Source organism: Hemitrygon akajei, chromosome 11 (assembly GCF_048418815.1).
Source record: "Hemitrygon akajei chromosome 11, sHemAka1.3, whole genome shotgun sequence".
In the NCBI taxonomy this organism is placed as follows: domain Eukaryota; kingdom Metazoa; phylum Chordata; class Chondrichthyes; order Myliobatiformes; family Dasyatidae; genus Hemitrygon; species Hemitrygon akajei.
In genome coordinates this window covers 121313183-121329714 of record NC_133134.1, presented here as the reverse complement: position 1 = coordinate 121329714, position 16532 = coordinate 121313183, and the positions used below count along the sequence as shown (strand labels likewise).

The 16532-nt window shown below is 41.7% G+C and overlaps 1 long non-coding RNA gene across 1 annotated transcript in view; it reads right to left on the bottom strand.

Annotated features, from left to right (window-relative positions):
- Window positions 1-15545, bottom strand: part of LOC140735184 (uncharacterized) — a 43959-nt gene extending 28414 nt beyond the window's left edge. Inside the window, exon 1 of the long non-coding RNA XR_012100715.1 lies at window positions 15449-15545. This is a non-coding gene — a long non-coding RNA (uncharacterized lncRNA). The remainder of the gene's footprint in view (window positions 1-15448) is intronic.
- Window positions 15546-16532: the final 987 nt, after the last annotated feature.

Here is a 16532-nt window from a genome sequence, read left to right as displayed (position 1 = left end):
GAAAGGGGAGAGGAATGAATAGCAATTATGAGGCTTTTAAGAATCCAGTAACACGTATTCCTGTTAGGCTTAAGGGTAAACCTGGCAAGTTTAGGGAACTTCAGCTGACAAGAGATTTGAGGCTCAGATCAAGAAAAACAAAAAAGGAAGCATTCATTGAGTTTAGGAGTTCTGGGAGTTCTATAATCCCTTGATTATAAAATGTTTCTGAATACACTTAAAAGATAAAGCAACAGGACAATGGAAGGTACAGTATGAGATGGATTTGGCATCTAATGTTAAGGAAAATCCCAAGAGGTTCTACTGATATATTAAGAATAAAAGGCTGTCTAGGGGGAGAGTAGGTCCCCTTAGAGATCAGCAGGACTACCTTTGTCTCAAGGCAGAGGAGATGGGTGAGATTTTTAATGACTATTTCCCATTGATGCTTACTGAGAAGAGAATCGTGGTTGTTCAAGAGGTTAACAAAGCAGATGGTGAGGTACATTCATAACAGTAGGACGGAGGTACATGCAACCTTACAGTGCATTAAGACGCATAAAACCCCAGGACCCAACTTAGTATATTTTCTCTGAGTTTGTGAGAGGCTACAGATGAAATAGTTCTTGCAGAGATATTTACTTCATCATTGGCCACTGTTGAAGTTTCTTGTGGAAGGTGGCTAATGTTGTTCTATTGTTTAAGAAGGGTAGCAAGAGCAAGCCAGGGAACTACTAAAATCAGTAGTGGACACGTTATTAGAAGAAATGCAAAGGGATATATGAACAGCTAGATAGGTGGTAAGTCATGCTTGATGAACCTTTTGGAGTTCTTTGAAGAGGTGACCAAAATTATTAATAAAGGTAGGACAGTGAGATGTTGTCTAATTAGAGTTTAACAAAGCCTTCCACAAGGTCCTGATAGATAAGGTGGATGATAGCAGTCTTTTCCCCGAGGTAGGGGAGTCCGAAACTATGGGGCATGGACTTAGGTTGGGGAGGAGGAATTCAAAAATGTCCCAAAGGGAGATTTTTTCATGTAGATGGTGGCAAGTAAGTAGACAAATTACCACAGGAAGTTTTTGAGGCAGGTACAATAATATCTTCATAAAAAGCACTTGAATAGCTATATGCAGGTAGTGGAGCTTAGATGAATTTTGTCAAACGCAGGAAATTGGTACTTGCTGTCTTGGCACTGTAGTTGGCATGGACTTGTTGGGTTGAAAGGCCTGTATCCCTGCTGTAGTACTCTATAATACTATGTGTCAAACTACCTTAGGAATAAGAACCATATCTAAAATAACCTGTTTCCATCTTGCTTGCTAGACATTCATTTTATACACTCCATGGATTCTTCCACCGTAATATTGCTGCTAATCTGCATTGTTTTACCTGGTCTATATGTAGATTAAAGTTACCCCCATATCTATCACATTACATTTACCTTTACCACTATAAAGTACTTTCAATTGCTCTTATACAAAATTTTGAGGTTTTGTGATTTATTACCCAGTCGGTTTATTTTCTTTGGGATCTTTCACTGCATAATCTTTACTTCCTAATTAGTTCAGGTATAGTGTTCTCACTCTTGCCTTGGTTCCGGTTATAATTTGCAATATGTGAGGAATGATTGCATTGATAAATGCACTTATGCCAACATTAGTTTCTCCAACATTATCTGTGAGTTTACCTAGCTATTCACAGGCTCTGCATGCCAGTTCCTACAGTGTTACACTGGTACAATCTGGGAAAAAATACATGTCAGTAAGATTTCATTGTTGGCCTCTCAACATTCCAGTATTCCCATATGATTGTGATGCAAATTGTTGAGGTGACAGAAGAATTTCCCTGTGAAAGTGATGGTATGAAAAAAATTATTTGCAACTGAATAAATGCAAAAGGATTGGGAATTACAGTAAATTGGGAGAGTCAATTCCACAAGAATTCTACAGTAGTGTCACCCTTTTAAACAACTTTATTTTATGTTTCTCATGGTGCTCAGAGATTTGGAATCAAATTGATTGTGCAGCTTAAGTCTCACAAGTTAGATCCAAATCACCACATACACTAAATCAGAGCAAACTGCATATATGTTTTCTTTGTCTTCCTTATCATTACAACCTTTGTCTCTTCTGAGTTTAGAAAATAGCTTTTCTAATGTGAGCCATTAATGTTTTTATTTTAGAAATTGTATGGAGCAACCAAAACAATTCTCTAAGGCAAATCTAGGCAATAAGGTAAGAATATCAGAGTGGATATGCGTTACCTATTAACTGATGTAGAGCAATGAGGCAGTCATGTACTTTCATTTTAATCAATTGACGCATGTGTTACTTTGGTCCACATAAAGTGCATACAACCGAGTGAATTTCTATCCAACACACTGAAAAGCTTTTTAAATAAATATGGGATGAGGTCAGGATGATTTTCTTCAGGCAAAGAATGATTAATACAGACATTCTGAAACTTGATCATGTGGTTACTGTAATTTATTTAATTTCCCTGGACAATTTATCTGCAATGTGCAAGTAACTAAATATTATTTTGACCTTTTGTACAGTACATTAAGTGACTACGTATATGTTCTGATAAGCTGTCGACAATTTACTTCTCTTTCCGTTGATGCAGACTTATTGGCTGAGTGTCTCCAGCATTTCCTGTTTTTATTTTGTTGAGTCTGCTAATGAAGATTTCATGACATAAAGTATTGCAATCTATCTCCTTTCCTGGATATAAATTTGTACCAATCATGTTCTTCTTACAACTACAGATTTTTTCCAGCTTTTTGTCATTTTCATCCTTTTATTCCTCTTATCAGAAGATTAAATTTATCAAATAGCATTAGCTATTAGTTTGTAACTCCTCGAGATGTCAAGCTGATGACAATTAGAGAACAACCTGTATTTCAGAGACTATGAACTACTGGACTAATATGAAGAACAGAAAGTGCTAGAAACACACAGGCAGTAACTGCAGAAAAAGAAACATTCTTAGTGGTCAATTGACATTGACTGAGAGTGAAAATTGTTCTTGGGTGGTCAAATTAGATTAGATTACTGAGGTGAAACAGGACTGAAATGATGCTTTAGATGTAAATCAATCACCATTATATCTTTATTATAGATAATATTTCATAAAGTTTTATAATTTGTTAATGAGCAAAGCTGTCAGTAATGATGGAGAAATAACTTTTCATGATAGTAGAACTACCTGATAAGACCAGTACTTCAAAGCAAAGTCCTGTGGAGGAGTGTTCTGCAAGCAGTTTCCATTTTAAACAAAGCATCGGAGTTGGTTAAAGTGGACAGTGCTGGAAAATATGACCTGATGTCATGATGTGTAATTAATACTTGAAACTGTGTAAGCCCACTCTTTGAGTCAATTTCAGCATTCACAAAACGTTAACTGGCGATTGCCTAGTGCATTATCAAAGAACTAAGAGCCTATCTCCTGCTAAGCTAGCTTCCTCTGATTATAGGCAGACTGTACCTTTTAAAGAGGAGATACTTTGTGGCTGGAATCAGGGATGGCAGTTGCACCAGAAGGGCTTGTAGCTTACTGGAAAAAGGTTTGGTTATTCATTTTATTGAATGCAGACTTCAGAATAAAGCTTAGCTTGCCAGGGAAATACGGAGGGCTGATATTTCCTGGGTGACCTGGGTGGTGGGGTCCCTGATGATGGTTACTGCTTTCATTATGCCTTTGTCCTTCTTTGGCAGCTCTAATGCCATATGCAAGTTTGCTGATGACACCACTGTCATAGGCTGAATCAAAGGTGGTGAGGAATCAGGATATAGAAAGAAGATTGGAAATCTGGCTGAATGGTGCTACAACAACAACCTCTTACTCAATGACAGCAAGACCAAGGAGTTGATTATTGACTTCAGGAGGAGGGAACCTGGGGTCCATGAGCCAGACCATATTGGAGTATCAGAGGTGGAGAGGGTCAGCAAGTTTAAATTCATCAGTGTTATCATGTTGGAGGGCCTGTCCTGGGCCCAGCATGTAACTGCAGTTACAAAGACAGCATAGCAGTGCCTTAGGAGTTTGTGAAGATTTGGCATGGCACCTAAAACTTTGGCAAATTTCTATAAATACAGAGTGGAGAGTATATTAACTGGCTGCCTAGTATAGAAACACCAATGCCCTTGAATGGAAAAGCCTACAATAAGTAGTGGATGCAGCCCAGTCTATCATGTGCAAAGCCCTCCCAGCCATTGAACACATCTACATGGATCGTTGTTTCAGGAAAGCAGCATCCATCATCAGGGACCCCCACCACACTGGACATTCTCTCTTCTCACTGCTGCCATCAAGAAGAACGTACAGGAGCCTCAGGACTCACACTGCCAGGTTCAAGAACAGTTATTACCCCTCATCCATCGGGTCCTTGAATCAATAGAGATAACTTTACTCAACTTCACTTGCCCCATCGCTGAAATGTTCCCGTAACCTATGAACTCACATTCAAGGACTCTTCATCTCATGTTCTCAATATATATCGCATATATACATATATTTATTTTTGTGTCTGAACCATTTGCTGTCTTTTGCAGATTGGTTCAATGCCCAGTTGGTGGTTCCTTCCATTGATTCTATTACGGCTATTATTCTATTACAGATTAGTTGGTATCCCTGCAAGAAAATGAATCTTTGGGTTGTATGTGGTGACATCTATGTACTTTGATAATAAATTTACTTTGAACTTTTTTAACTTTAATTGGTATTGATGTGTTTGACCAAAGAATCCTTGCTAAAAAGTGGCAGTGAGTTTTATAAATATACGTAATGCCAACCACCGTATACCAGTGGTGAAGGGAGTGAAGATTTTTGGCTGTGAGTGTGGTGCTAGAACTCCTTTGTTCAGGTCAGTGTTGAGTTTTTTATTATTCTTGGCCTTGAAACATATCGATGGTAGAAGTGCGTTAGGATGCGAAGATACCTGACCTGTGATATGTTCTTATAACCACAATCTTTAGGTAGATGGTCCAGCCAAGATTTTGGTCAGTTCTAATCTTGATGTTTGAACAACAGGAATGCATTTGAATGCCCGCGACCAATGATTAGGCTCTCGCTTATTGATGCTTATCATTAGTACTGACAGTGATCAAAATGAATAAAGGCTGTGCAGTCCAAAGACAATGTTCATTAACCTGCACACAAAGTGAGTGAAAACATGCACAGAACTTGTGTATTAGGCCTAGCAGAAGAATACCAAGGAGAAAGTTGGTCCAGCTTTAAAATTCCAGAGAACTTGCACTTTCTAACTGCGGCCTATCAGGAGTCTCCAACCTGCTAGGTGCTCCAGTGAAAATGTGACAGCCATCCTAAGAGGTCTGCATGCCAATCTTCTCTGAGGGGTCAGAGAAGTTCTCCAAACTGAGCACCAACTGAATGGCAGAATTGCAGGAGCCCCCACCCCAAGTGGCGAGCTACTGTGGAAGGGGAAGACGTGCCAGTGGCCCCAAGGAGGATGAGCCAGCTGCAGTCTCTCAGGATGATCTTACCATTACCACTCAGCGGGTGGCCTTGCTGCTGTGAAAGCTGTCAGCAGACTGTGCCTCTAGAGCTGGTGTCTTTATGAGAAGACAAATTTGAAAGAGAAAGATGGGTAAGGCTGATGGAAACTCCCAGCAAAAGAGAAAAGCAACAGTGTTGTGAAATCTAATGAATTGTGCCAATCATACGTGTGATCTGTTTGCTTATCTCCATTTATAGAAACAAATCTAATGAGTTTCAAGGCACATTTTATATATCTGCACTACTAATGTCAAGTCAGATTTAAAGCTAATATCACTGATATTTTTCATCAAAGCAAATTATGCTGATAATCACACATGAGTCAGACTCTTGGACGTACAGATAACCAGTCAAGATGGTGCTGTGCTGAAGTCTGTGTTGAGGTCATGGTTTAGATTTAGTTGTTCCTTAAGCTCAAGGGGTGGCTTTGGGGATAGAGAGGGGAGTCTGGGATTTAGGGACAGGATGTGGAAAAGTTAGATGTTAGGCCGGAGACTAGTCCTCCACTCTGGATTCTGTGTTTGAAGCCCAGTGATGTGGATGGGCGTCAAAGGACATACTGAGTCCAAGACTCCACTCTGCATTCGAAGGCCAGCGATGTGGTTGTGTGACAAAGGACATCTGTCGATCTTGGGCTGTCCCAGGTTGATAGGTTCTGGGATCAAATGTCCTTGTGAGTAAGAGGCATGAGGGCCAGTGAATTGGTGAGCCTGGAGTTTGAGGTTTATAGTTTGGGTCCCAGAGCACTACAGCACAGAAACAGGCCCATCAGCCCATGCCAAGCTATAATTCTATCCAATCCGTCAACCTGCACCTGAACTATAGCCCTGCATTTAACTCCCTTAAATATTTCACCTTTTACCTTTAACCTATGTCCTTTAATTCTAGTCTCGCCCAACCTCAGTGGAAGAAAGCTGCTTGCATTTTCCCTGTCTATACACTCCCGTGTATACCTCTATCAGATTTTCCCTCATTTTCCTACACATCAGGGAATAAAGTCCTAACCTAGTCCTTCTTTCCCAAAAACTCAGGACCCCGAGTCCCAGCAACATCCTTATAAACTTTATCTGTACTCTTTCTATCTCCTGTAAGTACCTGAACAGAACTGCATGCAAAACTCCAAATTAGTCCTCACCAATATAACATCTCAACCCCTGGACACAATATTTGTTTGATGAAGGCCAATGTGCCAAAAGCTCTCTTTACAACCCTGCCTACCTGTGAAGTCACTTTCAAGGAATTATGGATGTATGCTCCCAGATCACTCTGTTCAACTGCGCTTTTGAAAGATCACTACTAATGCCTTGACAATCTCTTCAGCTACCTCTTTCAGGAACCTGGGATGTAGACCATCTGGTCCAGGTGACTTATCTACCTTCAGACCTTTCAGCTTTCCAAGCATCTTTCCTTAGTAATAGCAACTACACTCACTTTTATGCTGATACTCTCGAATTTCTCGTGTGCTGTTGTTGTCTTCTACAGTGAAGACTGACACAAAATACTTAATTTAGTTCATTCACTATTTATTTGTTCCCCATATCTATATCTACCACATCATTTTCAGCAATCTGATGTCCATTCTTGCCTCTCTTTTACTTTTTATACACTGCATCTGAAAAATAACTTTTGGTATCCTCTTTTATATTGTTGGCCAGCTACCCTCATATTTCATCTTGAGTCTCCATAATGCATTTTTAGTTGCCTTTTGTTGGTTTTTAAAAGCATCCCAATACTCTAGCTGGCACTAATATTTGCTCCACTGTATGCCTTCTCTTTTGATTTTATACTGCCTTTGATGTCCCTTCTCAGCCATGGTTACTTTATCCTCCCTTTAGAATGCTTCTTCATCATTGAGATGAACTGATCCTATGCCTTCTAAATTACTCCCAGAAACTCAAGCCATTGCTGTTCCACTTCCATTCAATTTTGGCCAGCTTTTCTCTCATGCCTCTACAGTTACCTTCACTCGACAGTATTACTAAAGCTTTGATTTTAGCTACTCTCTCTTAAACTGCTAGATGAATTCTATCATTATTGTTATCACTGCCTCCTAAGGGTTCTTTTGCCTTAAGCTTCTGAATTAAATCTGGCTTATTATACAACACCCAATCCTGAATTGTCTTTTGCTACTTGGCTCAATCATAGGTGCTCTAAAAAGACTTCTAGTAGGCATTCTACAAATTCTTTCTCTTATGATCCAGTACCAACTAGACCTGGGTTAGATTGACCTGGAGTAGCTTAAATGGTGGTCTCATTTTAACTTTGGGCAACTTTCTACACTACTGACAACAGCATCAACCTTCATGTCATCTGCAAACTTACTAACCCACCCTTTCAATTCCTCATCCAAGTCATTTATAAAAAATCACGAAGATCAGGGATCCCAGAACAGATCCCTGTAGAATACCACTGGTCACCAACCTCCCAGCAGAAGACACTCCATCTACTAACATCCTCTGCCTTCTGCGGACAAGCCAATTTTGAATCCACAAAGCCAAGTTTCCATGAGTCTCTTATCTCCTGATTTTCTCAATGAGCCTACCGTGTGGAACCTTGTCAAATGCTTTACTAAAATCCATATATAACCATATCCAAGCCAAGAGATTCTGCAGATGCTGGAAATCCAAAGGAACACACACAAAATGCTGAAGGAATTTAACAGGTCAGGCAATATCTATGGAGAGGAATAAAGAGATGGTGATTTGGGCTGAATCCCTTCATTAGGACTTGTTGAATTTCTCTATGGTCATATCTGCTGGTGTACCTTCATCAGTCTCAAAGAATTTAAACAGGATCATGAAGCATAACCTGCCCTTCACAAAGCCTTGCTGACTCTTCCTAATTAGACAATGCTTCTCCAAATGCCCATAAATTTTGTCTCTCCGAATCCTCTCCAACTGTTTGTTCATCATTGATGTAAGATTCACTAGTCTGTAATTCCCAGGGTTTTTCCTATTAACTTTCTTGAAGAAAGGAATAACATCTGTCACCATCCAATCCTCTGGCACCCTGTCTAGCTTCAAGGACTTATCTATCCAAAAGATTTTCAAAAGTTCCAGCACATTATCTTTCTTAACATCAACAGGTTTTCCAGTATTTCAGTTTTAAAAAGCTAGTGGGGCCTGTCAGAAATTATCTCTGGAGCAGGAGTTTGCTGAATGAGTTGGAAATAGATCTTTGTGGCACTCACATGTCAGTTTTAAAAAGCAAGCAGTGCTTGTTAGGACTTGTCTGTAGAGTGGGAGATTGCTTGGGTTAATAGTAACTAAGGTTAATTAGCATGGGTCAACAAAAAGAAGTGGAGTTGCACAGGCTTTGGGGAGAACAGGCTAGAACTCGATGACCCCTGCAGACCTATGCACCAGTATTTGTTAATTGGTGTCTTATTTGGAGTTGTTCAGCCCTTGAGCTTTTTGTTTAATCTCTTTGAATTTGCTTTGATTGGCACAGGATTTCTGCACACTGTGGTTATTTAAAGTGGACTCCTGATTAGCACTTTTCACGGGGTCCCTGTGTTTCAAGAATGATTCATCTCACAGTATGGCTCACTTGAGCCACCGATGTTCTGCTGGAATTCCTATGAATAAATTCTTGTTTCTGTCTCTAGGTGAGAGTCTGTCATTCATCCTCACCAGGGTTCAGTCAATTGTCAGCGCTCACCATGACGAGAACTGAATTTGAAGCATAACCAGTGTAGGTAAGGTGGTAATTCAGGCAATGGAGTGCTTTCCCTGTGAGATATGCGATTTCAGGCTACCAGATGACTACAACTGTAGGAAGTGCATGCGACTTCAGCTCCTGGCTGACAAGGTCAAGGAACTGGAGCTGGAGTTGAATGGATACAGGTCCATCTGGGAGGATGCTAAATTGATAGATGAGTCTATTACCAAAGTGCAGGCTTCAGAAAGTAGGTGGGTGACCAGCAGAAGTAAAAGGAGTAAGCAGTTAGTGTAGGGTTCCCCTGTGGCTATTCCTCTCAGCATACCCCTTTCGATACTGCTGGGGGAATGATATATCAGAACACAGCAGCACCCAGGACAGTGGCACCGTACGTGGCTCTCAGGCTGAGCAGAGAAAGAAGTCAAGCAGAGCAATGGTGATAGGGCTCAGGGGATCCTGTGGTCATGAAAGAGGAGCCAGGATGGTGTATTACTTCCCAGGTGTTAGAGTCCAAGATGTCTCAGAGTGGCTGCAGAAGATTCTCAAGAGGGAGGGTGAGCATCCAGAGTTGCCACCAATGGCATAGGTAGAATGAGGGAAGAGGCAGTGAGTGTAGGATGTTTAGGAAAAGGCTGAAGAGCAAGACCTCCAAGGTGGTCAGCTCTAGATAAATCCTAGTGCCAAATAGGATGACGGTACAGATGAATGAGTGGCTGAGGAAGTGATGTAGGGGGGCAGTGTTTCAGATTTCTGGATCACTGGGATCTCTTCGAGGGAAGGTATGACCTGAACATAAAGAACTAATGACACCTGAACCTAAGGGAGACCAATAACCTTGCAGGCATGTTCATTAGAGCTGTTTGGGCGGGTTTAAACTAAGCTGGCAGGGGGATGGGAACTGGAATGATAGGGATGAGGATGGGGAAGTTGGTATACACATCGATGCAGTATGTAGTGAGACTGTGAAAGACAGGCAGATGATAAGACAAAATTACAGAGTGGATGAGGTGAAGTATAATATGGCAGTAAAATCAAATAGGGTGAAGAATGCAGGACTGCAGGTGTACATTGAATGCATGCACTATATGGAATAAGGTAGATAATCTTGAAGTGCATTTAGAGATTGGCAAGTATGACATTGTGGGCATCAATGAGACATGCCTGAAAGAAGATCATAGTTGGGACCTTAACATCTAAGGATACACCTTCAAAATCGAAAGGACAGATAGGTAGGCAGAGGGGGTGGGAAGGTTCTTTTGGTAAAAAAAATTAAATCAATTCTTCAGAAAGGCAGAGGATCAGAAGATATAGAATAGAAAAGTCATGTAGTAAGTACAATGTTACGATACTCATCGGGGATTTCAAAATGCAGGTAGATTGGGAAAATCAAGTTGATGCTGGATCTCAAGAAAGGGAATTTATAGAATGCCTAAGAGATTTTATTTTACAACAGCTTGTAATTGAGCCCACTAGGGAAAAGCCAGTTCTAGACTGGGTGTTGTGTAATGAACCAGATTTGATTAGAACCCTTGGGAGTTAGTGATCATAACAAGACATAAAATCTTAAGATGTAGGAGCAAAACTAAGCCTTTGGCCTCTTGAGTCTGCTCTGCTATTCAATCATGGCTGATCCTGTGATCCCTTCCTCAGCTTCACTCCCTGGCCTTCTCCCCATAACCTTTGATACCATGTTCAATCAAGAACCTATCAATCTCTGCCTTAAGTACACCCAACGACATATCCTCCACAGCCACCTGTGGAAACAAATTCCACAAATTGATCACCTTCTGGGTAAACAAGTTTCTCTGCATCTCTGTTTTAAATGGATGCTCTTATATCCTGAGGCTGTGTCCTCTTGTAATCTCCTCAAAGAACTCCTGCTGAAAGGTCTCAGCCTGAAATGCTGACTGTACTCTTTTCCATAGATGCTGCCTGGCCTGCTGAGTTCCTCCAGCATTTTGTGTGTGTTGCTTGGATTTCCAGCATCTGCAGATTTTCTCTTGTTTAGCATGTACAGAAGGTTGGCTGATTGGCCGGAGGCAAAGAGTCAGAATAAAGGGGCCCTATTCTGGTTGTCTGCTGGTGACAAGTGGCATTCCACAGAGGTCGGTATTGGGACTGCTTCTTTTTATGTTATATGTCAATGATTTAGATGATGGACTTTATGACATTGTGGCCAAGGTGGAGGAGCAGGTAGTATTGAGGAATCAGGGAGTCTGCAGAATGACATGCATAGATTGAGAGAATGGGTAGATGGAATATAGTGTAGGGAAGTGTATGGTCATGGGAGCAGGAATAAAGGCATGGAATATCTTCTAAACAAGGAGAAAATTCGAAAAAAAAAATCAAAGCTGCAAAGCGACTTGGGAGTCTTGTGCAGAACTCCCTAATGGTTAACTTGCTGGCTGAGTCAATGGTAAGGAAGGCAAGTACAATGTTGACATTCATTTTGAGAGGTATAGAATATAAGAACAAGGATGTGATGCTGATCTCCAAGAGGACCACAAGCTTGTTGCAGTTTGGAGGCTTGCATCCCTCAATGACTTGGAGAGCTATGCTAACTGGAGCTATGCTTTGGCTCTTGGTAGGGTCACCCATCCAAACAGGTCAAAGGGTAGAGGCCAGACTAAGAGTGGTCTACTGGTCCTTCAGATTCAGAGGTTCAACTCAAGGCCACAACCCTGACTAGTGAAACAAAATTGTTATGGAAACAGCAGTGATGAATCCTTCTACATCTGAGTGGCCAAGGACAGACAGATGGAGGACCTCCAATGCTGCTCTGAACACCAGCAGGTGTAATGGGTAGTAAGTAAGTAAGATGAGATGCTAAGGCTTTATAAGACATTGGACTGAGTGCACATGGGAGTATTGTGAGCAGCTATGGGCCCCTCACTAAGAAAAATGGGCTGGCATTAGAGAGCATCCAGAGAATGTTAACAAGAATGTTTCTCGGAATGAAAGGGTTAATGTACAATGGCTCTTGGCCCGTACTCACTGGAATTTTGAAGAATGAAAGAGGATCTTATTGAAACCTATTCAGTATTGAAAGGCTTAGATAGACTGGAAGTGGAGAGGATGTTTCCTATAGTGGGTGAGCCTAAGACCAGAGGACACAGCCTCAGAATAGGGGGATGTCCATTTAGAACAGAGATGAGAGGAATTTCGTTAGCCAGAATGTAGTGAATCTGTGAAACCCATTGCCAGAGTCAGCTATGGAGGCCAAGTCATTGGGTATTTCTAAAGCAGAAGTTGATAGGGTTCTTGGTTGGGTAGGGCATCAAAGGTTACAGGGAGAAGGCGATTGAGAGGGATAATAACTCAGCCACGATGAAATGGCAGAACAGACTTGATGGGCCAAGTGGCCTAATTCTGCTCCTACATCCATAAGACCATAAGGCATAGGAGCAGAATTAGGCCATCTGGCCCATTGAGTCTGTTCCGTCATTCAATCATGGCTGATCTTTTTTCTATCTCCTCCTGAACCCAGTTTCCGGCTTTCTCCCTGTAACCTTTGCTACCATGTCCAGTCAAGAGCCTATCTATCTCTGCCTTAAATATACCCAATGACCTGGCCTCCACAGCTGTATGTAGCAACAAATTCCACAAATTCACCACCCTTTGGCAAAATAAATTTCTCTGCATCTCTGTTTTGAAATGGCACCCCTCAACCCTGAGGATATGTCCTCTTGTCCTAGACTTTCCCACCACGGGAAACATCCTTTCCACATCTGCTCTGTCTAGGCCTTTCAACATTCATAAGGTTTCAATGAAATCCCACCTCATCCTTCTGAATTCCAGTGAGTACAGACCCAGAGCAGTCACTTCCCTCATATGATAACCCTTTCATTCCTGGAATCATCCTTGTGAACTTCCTCTGGGCCCTCTCCAATGCCAGCACATCTTTTCTAAGATGAGGGGCCCAAAACTGTTCACAATACCCAGATGAGGCCTCACCAGTGCCTTATAAAGCCTCAGCATCACATCCGTGCTCTTGTACTTTACTGCTACCAAAGTGCATGACCATACATTTTCCAACATTGTATTTCATTTGCCACTTTCTCGCCCATTCTCCTCATCTAAATCCTTCTGTATCCTACCTCTTTCCTTAATACTACCTACCCCTCCACCAATCTTCATATCATCTGCAAACATGGCAACAAAGCCATCTATTTCATTATCTAAATCATTTATATACAGCATAAATAGAAGTGGTCTCAACACTGACCCCTGTAGAACACCACTAGTCACTGACAGTGAACCAGAAAAGGGTCCTTTTATTCCCACTCACTGCCTCCTACCAATCAGCTAATGCTCTGACCATGTTAATAACTTTCCTGTAATACCATGGGCTCTGAACTTGGTCAGCAGCCTCATGTGTGGCACCTTGTCAAAGGCCTTCTGAAAGTCCAAATGTACAAAATCTACTGCATCCCCTTTATCTATCCTACTTGTAATCTCCTCAAAGAATTCCAACAGATTCATCGGGCAGGATTTTCCCTGAAGGAAACCATGCTGACTTTGTACTATCTTGTACAGTGTCACCAAGTACTTCATCACCACATCCTTAACAATTGACTCCAACATCTTCCCAACCACTGAGGTCAGGCTAACTGGTCTATAATTTCCTTTCTGCTGCCTTCCTCCTTTCTTAAAAAGTGTAGTGACATTTGCAATTTTCCAGTCCTCTTGTACCAGGCCAGAGTCCAATAATTTTTGAAAGATCATTTCTAATGCCATCACTATCTCTAATACTACCTCTTTCAAAACCCCAGAGTGCAGTTCATCTGGTCTGAGTGACTTACGTTTTATGGTCTTATTGTCTTGTTCTACACTACCCTCACATTCGTTAAGGTTTCTTTCACTGGTGAATACTGAAGAGAAGTATTCATCAAAGACCTTCCCTTCTTTAATCCTACTTGTCTAGCCCTCTTCATGTTCCAGAAGTCTACTCTTAACTTCCTTCATGGCTACCTTGTAACTCCCAAGAGCTATGTCTAAACCTTAAGTAGGCTAAATTCATCCTCTGACTAGATGTTCCATATCTCCTGTCAAGTATGGATCCTTCACCCTACCATCCTTTCCCTACCTCAACGGGACAAACTTATACAGAACCCCATTCCCAATTTACAATCCCCAAGTTCCTACCTAATAATATCATACCCCTCCCCCAAATGAATACTTTCCCATCTCATTTCTTCTTTTTGCTGTCTAAGGCTATGCTAATGATCACAAAGTTGTGATCAATGTCTCCGAAATGCTCACTCACCTGACCAGCTTCATTGCCTAGTACCAGATCCAGTACGGTATCTCCTCTCATCAGCCTGTCTATGTGCTGTGTCACACATCTTTCCTGGATACTCCAAATAAATTCTGCTCCATCTAAGCCTTTTGCACCAAGAAGGTGCCAATAAATATTAAGGCAAGTTGAACTCACCCTTGACAACAACCCTGTGATTTTTGTACCTCTTCAAAATCTGCCTCCAGGCCTACACCTCAGTGTCTCTGTTGGGGGTGAGAGGGTTCTATCAAATACCCCCAAAAGAGTGATTCACTCAGAATGTGATAAGAAAGTGGAATGAGCTGCCAGTGTAAGTAATGGATACAATTTCAATTTCAACATTTAAGAGAAAATACGTAAGTACATGGATTGGTGGTGTCTGGGGGACTATTGTACAGATGCAGGTCGATGGGACAAGGCAGATAATCATTTAACATGACCTAAATGGACTGAAGGGTCTGTTTCTATGCGGTAGTATTCTATGACTCTGTGATTGCTACTTTCCTGCTAATACTTCCGCCAACACTAACTCAGTAGGTGATCCCTCCAGAACATCTTCCCTTTCTGTAGCTGTGGTACTAACCCTGATTAGCAATGCCACTCTCCCACCTCTTTTACCCCACCCTCCCTATCCTTTATGAGACATCTAAACCTGGAACATACAACAGCCATTCCTGCCCTTGTGACAGCCTAGTCACAGTAATGGCACAATGTTGTGATTCCATGTACTGACTCACATTTTACATTTATCACCCTTGTCTCTGATACTTGCATTAAGCTCATCTAACTGACTGCAATTATGTCCTTTCTATTGCCCATCCTTCCTCACAGTCTCTCTACAGGCTGCACCAACCTTTACAATAATTGCTCCATCCTCTAAGCTTTCATTCTGGTTTCTACCTCCCTGCTAGGCTAGTTCTAAACGCTCCCCAACAGATCTAGCAAATCTTCCCACTGATATCGGTCCCCCTCAAGTTCAAGTGTAACCCAGTCCCTTTTGAACAGTTCATACCTTCGTCAGAAGAGATTCTAATGATCCACAAATCTGAAACAGTGAACACTGCACCGATTCTTCAGCCATACCTTCATCTGACAAATGTGTGTCTTCCCCATTGCATTCTTGCCTTCACTGGCACATGGCACATGCTGCACTCTAGAGCTTACTACTAGGAGGAAACATACCTTTCGGGAGTTTCTGTCACATCCACAAGACATCCTGTCTGTTCCCCGATCTGAAAGACAAAAAAAGAATAATTTGTTTTCTGCTGCCATCTGCTGGCTCCTCAAAACTAATTCGGTTCCATTTTCTTTTACAGAACTACACTCAGTGGCCATTTTATTAGGTACACATGTACACCTGCTCATAAAAGCAAATGTCTAGTCAGTCGATCTTACGCCAGCAACTCAATGCATAAAAGCATGCAGAGGTTCAGTTGTTGTCAACAAAAAAATATACCAGAATGTGAAGAAATATGACCTAAGTGACTTTGACCATGGAATGTCTGTTGGTGCCAGATGGGGTGGTTTGAGTATCTCAGAAACTTCTGATCCCCTGCGATTTCCATTAACACATATTCTAGAGTTTACAGTGAATGGTGCAAAAAAACAAAACAAAAATCCAGTGAGCAGCAGTTCTGTGGGCAAAAATACCCTGTTAATCAGAGAGGTCAGAGGAGAATGGACAGATTGGTTCAAACTGACGGATATAGGCACCCGTTGGTCTTGTGAGACCATGGATTTGCATCTTGGAAGGTTTTCCAGGATGCAGGCCTGGGCAGGGTTGTATGGGAGACCGGCAGTTGCCCAAGCTGCAAGCCTTCCCCTCTCCACGTCACCGATGTTGTCTAAGAGAAGGGCACTAGGACACAAGCAGCTTGGCATCGGTGTCATTGCAGAGCAATGTGTTGTTAAGTGCCTTGCTCAAGGACACAACACACTGCCTCAGCTGAGGCTCGAACCAGTGACCTTCAGATCACTAGACTGATGGCTTTATCCACTAGGCACGCGACAACACAAGCTGACAGAAAGGTTACAGTAACTCAAGTAATCATGCATTCCAAAAGTCTGAAGGGCATGTCTGAATGCACAATACATCG